General features: G+C 36.0%; 1 long non-coding RNA gene across 2 annotated transcripts in view; it reads right to left on the bottom strand.

Annotated features, from left to right (window-relative positions):
* LOC125960902 (uncharacterized) overlaps positions 1–13,679 on the bottom strand; it is a 251,240-nt gene that overhangs the window by 173,227 nt on the left and 64,334 nt on the right. The window contains exon 1 of one of the 2 annotated variants that reach the window (XR_007471054.1): positions 898–1,003. The exons of the other annotated variant lie outside the window; for it this stretch is intronic. This is a non-coding gene — a long non-coding RNA (uncharacterized LOC125960902). Of the gene's footprint in view, positions 1–897; positions 1,004–13,679 lie in introns of those variants that run through there. 2 annotated transcript variants of the gene reach the window in all.

Raw genomic sequence — 13,679 nt, 5'->3', positions numbered from 1 at the left:
TTTTTTTTTATTAGACATTGTTTATCTCAGTGTTTACTATTTTTTTTTTACATAAAATGTCTGGCATTCAATCAAAAATTTCAAGTCATATGACGGAGCAAGGGAATGTACCTCCTGGTCAAGAGAGAAAACACTCAAGAGATGACTCAGATGGAATTAATAGACAAGAACATTAACATAATTTGGATGGAGTTTCCACTTCTGGCCATGGTGGAGTGACTTTTATACCCCATTAGCTTTCCTGTCATAACAACTGTAAAATTGGATAAAATATAGTACTTAGCTGGTTTTTAGGCAATAGAAAACAGCTAACACAATACTTAAAACCTAAGAGAAGGGGAACTTGTAAGTGAAGCTCCTTGATCACCAGCTTGGGGAAAGTTTCCCTACTTGGGCAAACATTGATGCAACTCTAGTAGAGAAAGACTTCCTTTTGAAATTAAGAAGAAACCAGAATCTGAAGCTGCTAAAATGGGTTGAATCTATGGAATGGACAATTGGGAAAGTGGAAGCTATGAATAGAAGGGGCCCAGAATTCACTAGAAGTGTCCCCCATGATTCTGTGGTTGAGAGATAGGTTTTATGTGTTCAGGAAGAGACCAAACAAGACTTACTGGAGAGTAGCTGCAATGAGGTTGGGAGAGATACTAGAGGTTGAACACTACTGGGGGAAAAGTGATGCTGAGGGGCACTGAAGCACTGGCTGGGCCAGGGTAGAGACCTCATTAATAAATTTCTTAATGGCCCTAACTGCCAGCTAAAATAATAGAAAGGCCACTCCTTATGAGTAAAGATCACGCCTTAGTGTAAGACCTAACCTATACTCACCTTAAAGAAGACTAAACCAAGCCTTAACAAGAACTCCAGGGGAGACAGAATTTGAAGGTTGTGTCTTACCAGATTTGAGGGACTTGGGAAGTACTGTCAGCATTCCACAGATCTGCATCAGCAAATCAAAAACAAGCCTGCATATTGAAGGTACCCAACCTTTCATGGCACTGCCTGCTGAAAAAGAAATACATATTTTGCAGTCATGTTTCTATATACCAACAATAAACATTCTAAAAAGGAAATTAATAAATTAATTTCATTTATCATATCACCCTATAGAATAAAATACCTAGGAATAAATTTAACCAAGTAGGTGAAACACTTGTATGCTGAAAATTATAAAATATTGAAGAACGAGATTAAGACTGAAAAAACTGAAAGACATCCCATTTGCATAATTGGAGAACTCAATATTGTTAAGATTTCAATACTACCCAAGGTGATCAACAGATTCAATGCAAACAACATCAAAATTCCAATGGTCCTTTTTTTTTTTTTGGCAGATTTGAACAATCTAATCCTCAAGATCATATGGAATTAAAAGCAGCCTTGAATAGCCAAATTAATATTGAAACAATAACAGAACTGGCTAGCTCACACTTTCTGATTTTAAAACTTACTAGCAAGCTGCACTAATAAAAAAAAAACAGTGTGGTTTTGACATAAAGATGAAAATAGAGACCAATGGAATATAATTGACAGTTCATAAGTAAACCTATATATCTGTTACCAACTGATTTTCAACAAGGGTGCCACGACAAACCAGTCAGGAAGGAATACACTGATTCAACAGATGGTCCTGGGATAATTGAATATCCATATATTAAAAAATGAAGTTGGACCTTAATCTCAAAACATATACACAAATTACTTCTAAATAGATCATAACCCAAATAAAAGAACTAACACCATGAAACTAATAGAAGATAATATAGAGGTAAGTTTTCATGACTTCAGATTTGGCAATGAGTTCTTACATATGACACAAAAAAACACATATAAGAGAAAAAGTAAATAAAAAGACTTCATCAAAATTAAAAACTTTTATGCTTTAAAAGGAATTATCAAAAAAGTGAAAAGGCAACCTACAGAATGAATAACTTACAAAAATATTTGCAAATCACATATCTGATAAGGGTCTATTATCTAGAATATATAAAGAAATCTTACAAGTCAACAACGAAAAGACAAACAACCTGATTAAAAAATCAGCAGAAGACTTGCATTGACATTTCTCCAAAGAAATATTCAAAGGTCCAGGAAACACATGAAAAGATGCTCAATATCATTAGTAATTAGGAAAATGCAAACCAAAACCACAGTGAGGTACCACTTCACACCCATAAGGAAGGATGGCTATAGCAACAAGGAAAAACAACAACAAAAAAGGGAAAATAACAAATGTTGGCAAGAATGTAGAGAAATTGGAAAACTTGTACTTTGTGGGTGGGAATTCAATGAGAATTAGCTGCTGTGGAAAAGAGTTTGGAGGTTCCTCAAGAAGTTAAATATACATGACTCTTTTTGAATTATGGTTTTCTCAGGGTATATGCCCAGTAATGGGATTACTGGGTCATATGGTAGTTCTATTTGTAGTTTTTTAAGGAAACTCCATACTGTTCTCCATAGTGGCTGTACCAATTCACATTCCCACCAACAGTGCAAGAGGGTTCCCTTCTCTCCACACCCTCTCCAGCATTTATTGTTTGTAGATTTTTTGATGATGGCCCTTCCGACTGCTGTGAGATGATATCTCATGTACCAAAATGTTGACTGCAGCTCTATTTACAATAGCCCGGAGATGGAAACAACCTAAGTGTCCATCATCGGATGAATGGATAAAGAAGATGTGGCACATATATACAATGGAATATTACTCAGCCATAAGAAGAAACAAAATTGAACTATTTGTAATGAGGTGGATAGACCTAGAGTCTGTCATACAGAGTGAAGTAAGTCAGAAAGAGAAAGACAAATACCGTATGCTAACACATATATATGGAATTTAAGGAAAAAAAATGTCATGAAGAACCTAGGGGTAAGACAGGAATAAAGACACAGACCTACTGGAGAATGGACTTGAGGATATGGGGAGCAGGAAGGGTAAGCTGTGACAAAGCAAGAGAGAGGCATGGACATATATACACTACCAAATGTAAGGTAGATAGCTAGTGGGAAGCAGCCGCATAGCACAGGGAGATCAGCTCGGTGCTTTGTGACCGCCTGGAGGGGTGGGATAGGGAGGGTGGGAGGGAGGGAGACGCAAGAGGGAAGAGATATGGGAACATATGTATATGAATAACTGATTCACTTTGTTATAAAGCAGAAACTAACACACCATTGTAAAGCAATTATACTCCAATAAAGATGTAAATAAATAAATAAAAAATTAAAAAAGAAGAAGTTAAATATAGAATTATCATATAATCCCACAATTCTACTCCTAGGTACATATCCAAAAGAATTTAAAACAGATTCTTAAACGAGTTCATGTACACGCATGCTTGTAGCAGCACTATTCACAATAACCAAAAGGTGGAAATAGCCCGAATGATCATCAATGGATTATTGGATAAACAAATGTGCCATGTGCCTACAATGTAATATTATTCAACCATAAAAGGAATGAAGTACCAATACGCGCTACAGCATGGAGGTACCTCTAAATCGTTATGCTAACTGAAAGAAGCCAAACAAAAGAACCTAAATATTGTATGATTTCATTTATATGAACTATTCAGAATAGACAAATTCAGAGAGACAGAACACAGATTGGTGGTTGCCAGAGGCTGGGAGAGGGAAGGATGGAGAGAAACTGCTTAATGAGTAAGAGATTTTACTTTGGAGTGATGGAAATGTTTTGAAACTAGATAGAAGTGGTGGCTGAACACCACTGTGAATATACTAAATGTCTCTGAATTGCTCACTTTAAAGTGGTCAAATTCTATATTATGTGAATTTCACATCAATATTTAGTAAAACTAAATAAAGCAAAAGTGGATAGAACTAAAGGGAAATATAAATAAATTCTATACTGGAAATATAAGTAAATGTGCAATTTTAATAATTCATAGAAAACTTAGATAAAAAATCTTTAAGGTTGGAGAATATGGGAATAAACAGCAACAACAAATGATTATCAACTAACTCATCTGAATTGACATTTAGTGAACATTGCACTCCCATACTGAAGAATACACATTAATTTCTAAGGAACATGTCACGTTAATTAAAATAAGCCATGTGCTCAACCAAAGAACATTTTCAATGAATATTATATAATTAAAATACGCAGAACATATTTTCTGACCACAATAATATTCAATTAGAAATCAATAACAATAAGATCATGAAGAAAAATCTCCAAATTGTGGGAAATCAAACAACACAATTTCAAATAATTTATGGGTAAAACATACCTCAAAAGGGAAAATAGAGACTATTTTAAACTAAGTGATAATAAAATGTAAACTACCAAAATGTATGAAATGAAACTACGTAATTATAATTAGTTTTATAGCTTTAAATGACTATATTAGAAAATAAAAAAGTGTAAAATTAGTTATCTAATATTCCAGTGTGTAAAGGTAACAAAAGAAGAATAAAGTATGTCCAAAATAAGATGAAAAATGAAAATAAAAGCAAAAATGAACTGAGTAGAAAATGGACAAGCAATACAGAAATCAGCAAGTCTGAAGTTACTTCTATGAAAAAATTAATAATATTGATAAAACCCCAAGAAGACTAATTAAGAAACACAAGACAAAATCCAAATTATCAGTATTAAAAATACACAGAGGAAACATAACTATAGATCCTACAAACACATGATAATAAGGAGCTCTTATAAATGACTTTATGGCAATAATTTTGATAATGAGTTTCTTCAAAACAAGTGATACATGAAGAAATTAAAAACCTGAATAGCCTTATAGCCATTAACGTAATTAAATCATAATCAGAAATATTTCCATATAGAAATCTCCAGGCCTGGATGACTTCACTGTGAATTTTATTAAACATTTAAAGAATAATATCAATTCTACAGAAGTTCTTTCAGGAAATAGATGAAGAAGGAACAATTCCCAATCAGTCTTATGGGCCAGCGTAATTCTAATACAGAAAATAAATTCTAAAAAATAATTACTGATCAATAATTTATATGATACAGATGCAACATTCCTAACTAAATATTAGCCAAGTAAATCTTGGGGTATTTAATGAGGATGATATATTATAGCCAAGTGGGGATTATGTCAAGAGAGCAAAGCAGATTTAACATAAAAAATAAAGCAATGTGATTCATTATATTTACAGAATAAAGGAAAAAATCATATGTTCATTCTAATAGACAAAATAGACAAAATCCAACACCCATTCATAATTTTTTTAAAAACCCAGCAAAATGAGAATCTACAGAAAAGTGGAAAACTTCCTCTTTATTATTTATTATTATTATATTGATATAATACATGCATAAAAAACAGACTTAACACCACATTTAACGATACCAAATTTTTGGACACTTTTAAGTGGAACAATGAGGAAAATTATTCATTATCATAACTTCTATTAAATGTACTTTAAGTTCTATGCATTAAAACAAGAGAAGGAAATGAAATGTACACCTGATAAAAATTAAAAGTATTTGATATTAATTATATCAAATATTGTTTGATATCAATATTAATTATCTTCTTCAAAGATGACATGATTTTGTATGTAGAAAACATGAAATCTACAGAAAAGATACTAAGAAATGAATAAGGAAATCTAGTAAGGTCACGGAATACAAGGTTGTGATATCATATAAATATGTTTGGTTTTCGTCCCTGGTTCCTGACACAAAGCTCCTAGTTCCCTTGCAATTCCCTGGGTGATAGAAGTGTCTTTTGTTCGAATATGGCTACTCTTGGCAGGTCCCTAGATGGTTTCAGGATGGAGCTGGTCATCAGAGAAATCAAGCTTTGATTAGAAGCCTGGAACTTTTAGTTCCACTCCTCCAACCCTCTGAAAGAAGAGAGGGGTTGGGGATTGAGTTAATAATCAGTCATTCCTACATGATGAAGCCTCCATGAAAAACTCTAAATGATGGAGTTTGGAGAGCTTCTGAGTTGGTGAACAGTCTACACGCTGGGAGGGTGAGACCCTAACTCCTTGGGGACAGAAGTTCTTGTGCTTACGATCTTTTCAGACCTCATTCTATGTACCTATTCACCTGGCTATTCATTAATATGCTTTATAATAAACCAGTAGTAGTAAATAAAGTGTTTTCCAGAAGTTTTGTGAGCTGTGTTAGCAAATTATTGAACCTGAAAGAGGAGAGGGGTTTGGGGAACTCCCTGACCTTGTACCCAAGTTGGACAGAGTGTGGGTAACTTAGGGATCCAATACTTGTGACTGGTATCTGAAGTGAGGGCATCTTGTTGGATTGAGCCTTAAATGCATGGAGTCTGATGCTAACTTTGGGTACCTAATGTCAGAACTGAATTGGATTGTAGGAAACCCAGCTGTTGTGCAGAGAGCCAGAGAACTGGTTGGTATGAGAAAGAAAAGAAAAGAAAACAAAACCTTACACATTTGGTATCAAAAGTTCTATGAGTAAAAACAGCTTAGAGGTCAATGCGCAAAAACAAGTTATATTTCTATATATTATCAACAAACAATGGAAACATTATATTTAGTCAACTATTTATAAAATGATCAAAAAACATCAAAACTCTAGGGAAAAAACTAATGAAAGATGTGCAAGACCACTAAATTGAAAACTATCAAACACTGGTGAGAGAAATTAAAAATGTAAATAAATGGGGAGATATATCTTGTTTATGGATTGGAAGATTAAAGTTGTAAGATGTCAGTTCTCATCAAATGTCTTTACATACAACCCACCCGCTTTTGTTGTTGTTGAAGAAATTGACAAACTGATTATAAAATTTACATGCAAATGCATAATATGTAAAATGGGCAAAATTATCTTGGGAAAAAAATTGAAAGACTTATACTACCTTGTTTCAAGATTAATATAAATCCCTGGTAATAAAGTGTGGCACTGGTCTACAATCACAAAACAGAGAGTTCACAATCATAAATACTCAGTCAGTTGACTTTTGACCAACACCAAAACAAATAAGAAAAGAAAAGCTTGAAATAAAAAGGAGTGTTGAAAAAACGTGAATTCCATTTGTAAAGAATAAAATTTGACTCCTACTTCCCTCCAAACACAAAAATGCATTCAGGATGACTCGCAGATTGAAACATCTTAAACATAGCTGCTAGAACAATAAAACTTATAAAAGAAAAATCCCAAAGAATGTCTTCATGGCATCGGAATAAGAAAGATTTCTTAAACTGAAAACAAACTCCCAAAGAACAAAGCATAAAAGAAAAAAAAAAAAAAGATAAATAGAATTTTATTGAAATTAAAATATCTTCTCATCAAAAGACAGTGTTAAAAATGTGGACCCTATATACAGAATATATAGAGAACTCCTATAAATCAACAACAACAAAAAAGACAACCCAATGTAAACAAAAAAACACAAGAGATTTGAATAGATATTTCACAAATGAAGACATACAAATGGCCAAGAAACACATGAATAGGAAATTCATCATCTGGTAATCAAATTACAACCACAGTAAGACACGATTTCATACCCAGTAGGGTAGCTAAAATAAAACAAGATGGGCAATATCAAATGTTGACAAGCATGTGGAACAGCTGGAGCTATATTACCTTGTTGCTGGGGGTATAAAATGGTACAACCATGCTGAGGACTATTTAGCAGTTAGTTAAACATACAGTTACCCTAAATCTATGCACTAGTTGGTATTTTCTCAAAATATACTACAGCATATGTACAGCCCTCCCACACACATATTTCTAATAAAAAGTCTTCATTAGCAGGCTTATTCATAATGGCCCCAAACTGGACATAACGCAATGCCTATCAATAGGTGTATAAACGACTTGTGGTATATTCATAGGATAGACTACTAGTCAGTGATGAAAAGAAATGCAGCAACAACATGACTCATGATTACAGCAACATGAGTAAATTAGAAAATATTGTGTGAGGAAAGGAATCCAGGCACATTCAGTATGATCCAATTTATATAAAGCCTAAGAACAGGCAGGACTGCTATGTGGTAATCAAAATAAAAATTTTCTCAGGGATGTGGGCGTGAAGAGGTTTGACCGGAAGGGAAGCACAAAGGCACTATCTGATTTGATGGAAATGTTTGAAATGTTTTGAGTGGTAGTTACATGCATGTATAAAACTGTCAAAAATAATGGAAAAGAACATTTAAGTTCTGTGCATTTGATTACACGTAAATCATACCCTCGATACAGTATTACTTTATCAAAAAAGGAAAAGAAAGTCACCATAACAATAAAGACGGTAGTCTGTCACCACTTATCTTGAGGGTTCTGGAAAAATTTCCCATAAGGTAGGGACGGGGAGGGTGGAGAATACAGGGCTTTCTTTAACAAAAGTAATATCAGTTAAGATTTCAAATGATTGCTGTGGGCCATACTGTGGTAACAGTAAACAGATTACTACATTGAACATTCACTAAGACCTTATCTACTTTACACAGAAGAAACAGGTGGAAACTTAAACAACTTGGTAATGTCATAAGCTGTAAACAGTGAATCCAGGAATTGAACCTTGGTCTAACTTCAGAGTCCCTGCCTTTAACCACTGCTCTGGTCTTCCCTAAACTTCTTGTTCCTAACACTGGAAAAATAGGCTTAAGCCCAACAGAAAAAATGGGCAAAAGCAAACCACAGGGATGTAAGTTAAAATACCTGAAATTTCTCTAAAGAATCATTCACACTAAGTTGAAATGAGAAAAATGCAAATTCAACAATAATGAGATACCAGGCAACACTCATAAGAACAGCAACACTTGGAAAGGTGCATGATGCCAGCTGTTGCTGCAAATGTGGCGAGACAAGAACTTTGGGTCGTTAACCATATTGATGTCCTCAGACATTTTGGAAATTATTCAGAAGGTACTTCCTGTAAGTAACTAGGCATATAGCTTATGACTGATCATTTCCATTCCTGGGCACCTAGCTCCGAGAAGTTCTATAAGGGGATTTGTACAAAGTGGTTGATTGTAGTGTGTGTGTGTGTGTGTGTGTGTGTGTGTGTGTGTGTGTGTATGTTATTGTAAGAAAAAGTTGAGGGACACTCAGTAGGAGAATAGATTAGTAATATATTATGGATCCAATGAAATATATTATAGAAGCAATGGACTACACATTATATATAATATAAATAGATTCCAAAATATACTTTTAAAAAATAAAGTAAGAAATAAAATGAGATTAAGGTACAATAACATGTATGAAAGTCAAAGCTATACATGGCAAACAACACTATCCAGTATGCATATTTATGGACATACTCACATACTTTAGAGTGGAAATCTATTAATGAGGAAGAGGGATACAAACAGTGATTAGGAGCAGAATAAAAAGTTTTAAAATAACAATCAGAGCCTTTCTTTAATGAATGATAACAATGCTAGGTAACAAAAATATGATAAACTATGTTCAAGCTCCTTAAATTCAAAAAGAGATCACTTTGAGGTTGAAGAAAAGTTACTGATCTCACTCTAACAAACAATTGTTGGATCCAATTCTGTGCAAATACACATAAGGCAGCTCTAGAGAGTGAATCACATACCTCAAAACAGTGAGTTCCAAAGTGTGTGTGTATGTGTTTGTGTGTGTGTGCACTCACGTGCATGTGCTACAGATGTGCATTTCTAGAGAAATCCATGCTATGACGCAAAGTGGAGAGGAACCTGGAAATCTTTGTTGCCGAAACAGACCAGCAGCCCATCCAATCCCTGGGGATCACTAGTATCAGGTTACCCACATCTCCACAGAGACAAAGATGTGATTTAGATCACACGTTGGTGAAGTACATCCAGTGATGTTCTATGGAAACACCTATGTAGAGAAGGGGGTTAAGTGTGGGTCAAACTCCCTTCCTTACTTAAAATGTTGACGTGTAAAGCTCAGTCTCTACAGCAACACTGTTCTCACTGGCCAAGGACAGACAACGTTAGGAGAAGGAGTTGTTTCTGCCCTCTGACCCTTTTTCCTTGCTGGCTGATGAATTAACTGCAAACAGCATAGCCTTAGTTTTCTACAACAAAATAAGCCAAACCACCTCATGCACAGGGCCCAGCATAACTTCATTCAGTTTAGACATCACACCTGTCTCTGAGCACTGACTGGCCTGAGGGTTGGTTTTATTGGAGATTCCTATGATGATTTGTGCTTTCTAATGGATAACATCTCACATATGAGGCTACTATCAATTTAATGACAAAGTCATTCAAATAAACGAAGGAAGGAAGGAAGGAACAAAAGATTGAACGAAGGAAAGAACACAATATTTCATGTGCAATTTTATGATACACATCAGACACAACAGATCTTTTCTACTTAGAGGACACCTGAAAACAGCAGAAACCAGAAAGCACAGAACAAAAGCAGCATTAGCAGGTTAGAGCCATCTGCAAAATAGGGTGGTTAAGAACACAGTACCTTAGTCAAGTTTTGAAAGAGGAAAGTGCTACACCAGTGCCTAAAAAAGTCCAAATGGAGGCCATAAGCGCTTCGCATAGTAGGAGTACTAACTGCTTTGAAGTGGCTTTGGAGAGTTTGTCTCTCATATGTTATCACTGTAGTTCATACTGATTCATTCTCTGTAGTTGAATTATCTTTAAAAAATTTATTGTGCATTTTTATGGCAATAGCCAATCATGCATATCATTAGTGTGCATAGCAAGGAGTTTAAGACAAAAGATTGATGGCTTTTCAATTATTGATGTAAATGAATTGCCAAGCGCAGCTAGTTTAAGAAATGCAATAAAGATCAAAAGTCAAATCTCTGGCTCTGTGCACACACACACACAACCTCACTAAACAACCTCATTATTTCATCTTAGCAATAAGTGAAGAAGGCAATTAAGTTACTTAAGATTTCAGACACCTCTGAAAATTTATCTCACAAAATGAAATTTAAAAAACAACCCAGAACATTTTCAGTGGCGTTTAAAGGAGGGATTTAAATGCCAGAATTTCAAATGTATAGGGTGCTTCAGAGGTCATCACATCCAACCCTGTCCTGCCAGTGCCTCAAGGTCAGTGTCACCATCTCTGATCAGATATTGGCTCTGTCTAGAGGTTGGTGGCAAGTGTTGCCCACAGAAGGGAAGCCACTTTATGTGGAAAGCAAGCTCACCAAATTAAGAAACCGATTATTTGTCCACATATAATGTGGTTTCACCACAGATCTTCTGGGTTTCCCTGAGCAAATTATTCTCTCTAAGCATCATTATTTTTCATCTCTGAAATGGAAATGATAGTGGTATTAGCTTATGGGATTGTATTAGACACTTAAATGATAGCACATACTGCAAAGTATCAACCAGTTGTGTGTTTTTTTTTTTTTTTTTTTTTTTGCGGTACGCGGGCCTCCCACTGCTGTGGCCTCTCCCGTTGAGGAGCACAGGCTCCGGACGCGCAGGCTTAGCGGCCATGGCTCACGGGCCCAGCCGCCTCGCGGCATGTGGGATCCTCCCGGACGGGGGCACGAACCCGTGTCCCCTACACTGGCAGGCAGACTCCCAACCACTGCGCCACCAGGGAAGCCCCAGTTGTGTTTTTTTTTTAACATTGTTACTGGAGTATAATTGCTTTACAATGGTGCATTAGTTTCTGCTTTATAACAAAGTGAATCAGCTTTACATATACATATATCCCCATATCTCCTCCCTCTTGCGTCTCCCTCCCACCCTCCCTATCCCACTCCTCTAGGGGGTCACAAAGCAGGAGCTGATCTCCCTGTGCTATGCGGCTCAACCAGTTCTTTAGGTTTACGTAGTTGCTGTGCTTCTGCTGGTAAAATTCATCTTTATTTCAGGGGTGTGGGCACAAACTGGGCCCCAACACTAGCATCACCCCAAAGTGCCACAGTGAATCCCTGCTCTCCACACTCAGTGCAGCCCTCTGTACGACTTAGCAACTCTCACTTCGCTTTAATCAATTTTGTTTTCCATTGCTTTCAGTACCATTCAAAAGTTTAAATCCTCAAGCTGCCATCTCGTCCCATCCATTTTACATCCAGTAGATTCTATTAGTTCCTAAATCATGAAGAAACTTAGGAGGTCAGATATCACCTATACCAATTTCTTGTGTACCCATTAACAACAAATACATTTATATCCTTTGCATCTTTGCCCTTTTGCTTCCAGTCTCAGAGGACCCCTTTTCAGGATCAACCAATGATCTTATACATGCTCTTTATGCCACCTCTTCCCCAAATCCAAAATCATCTTGAGCCAATATATTCATTCTGAGCTCTCAACCCAAATAACTAAATATCATTTGGGAATCTCCACCTGGATGTTGCATAGGAAACCCATATTTAGCATGTTTCAAATGGAATACCAATTTCTATCTCCAACCAAAACTCCTATGTTCATGTATGGGAATGTATCTGGTTACTCAAGCCATATACCTCTATGTCATCCTTGAGATCTCCTTTTCCATATAACTGGCATCCAATTGCAAAGCTATTTTAGTTTAAAATTTTAAACTATTTCTTGAATCTATTTACTTATCTCCAACCTAACAGAAAATTATCCTAATTCAATCCATCTCTACCATGAGAACAACTGCAATAAATTAATGGCTGGTCTTCTTGACTCCCATCTTGCTACTTTAAAATCTAATCTCCATGCCACACTAAGTGTTACATTTCTAAAGCACTTATCCAACAGCATTCCAAGGGTAAGCCTTTTATGATCTGGCCCTGCTTACCCCTTAAACTACATTTCTCTGCATTATCCTCTCACGCACTCTGCCGCTGTCAGACTAAGCTTTATGCAGTTCCACTCTGCTGACTTTAGTGGTTTTGCACCATTTGTCTTCTGCTGTCTTTGGCTGGCTCCTATTACTATCCTCAATATATCAGCCTCCTGGAATCTTTCTACCACTCCAGACAGCGTTGGATGCCCCTCTTCTGTGCTTTCATATTAGTCACAATTACAGTTTTCTCTTTTTTCTTTCTCATTGAGGTGTGAGTTTTCTAACGGTAGGAGGAACCAATGGGAAATTGAAGATGAAGTCATAAATTATTTTTTTTTAGAAAGGGTGGGTCTAAACATCTATCAGTATAAACTGCAGGCATATTTGTGTGTGTTGGATCATGGGTCTGGATACAGTCACCCAGCATATCATAGAAGGGGAAAATGGGCTGTGGACAGGACCCTGGAGAAAGCTACCAAGGTCCCTTATATGTCACCAAGGCCATGAAAAAGCAGAAAGTGCAGTTTTCAGGTACACATAAGATTTCAGGGTGAAAAGAAAGCCACAGAGAATAATGGAGAAGAGGTGTAAGGCAAAGGGATCTTAACGTGCTGAAGTGAGCTCACATTTGTAGAGCTACAGCTAATCCATAAAGAGAATTATCTGCCTGCAGTTGGTAAGGATGACAAAGTATGAGAAGCAAAATCAAGGGCATTGAAGTTTAGTGTGGTATTTAAACTGTGTAAATACAGAAGTGTCTTATTAGGATGAATTTGTCAGGAGAAGGAAGTGAACGTAAGAAGCAAAACAAACCAAAATTGCCCATCAAGACAAAGAAAATAAGGTGCAATTAATGATTCACAAAATATACAAAGGATTAATTTGGCCCTTTAACAAATCCTTTATATCAGATAAAATTGGACTGAAAAATCACAGTGTATAAAGCATGAGTGTTAAAGGACCTTTTGTTCTGAGCTGCACCTCACACCAGAGCCTTGAGATTCCT

Source organism: Orcinus orca, chromosome 13 (genome assembly GCF_937001465.1).
Source record: "Orcinus orca chromosome 13, mOrcOrc1.1, whole genome shotgun sequence".
In the NCBI taxonomy this organism is placed as follows: Eukaryota; Metazoa; Chordata; class Mammalia; order Artiodactyla; family Delphinidae; genus Orcinus; species Orcinus orca.
The sequence above is the reverse complement of the archived record's forward strand: the minus strand, read 5'-3'. Positions and strand labels throughout refer to the sequence as shown.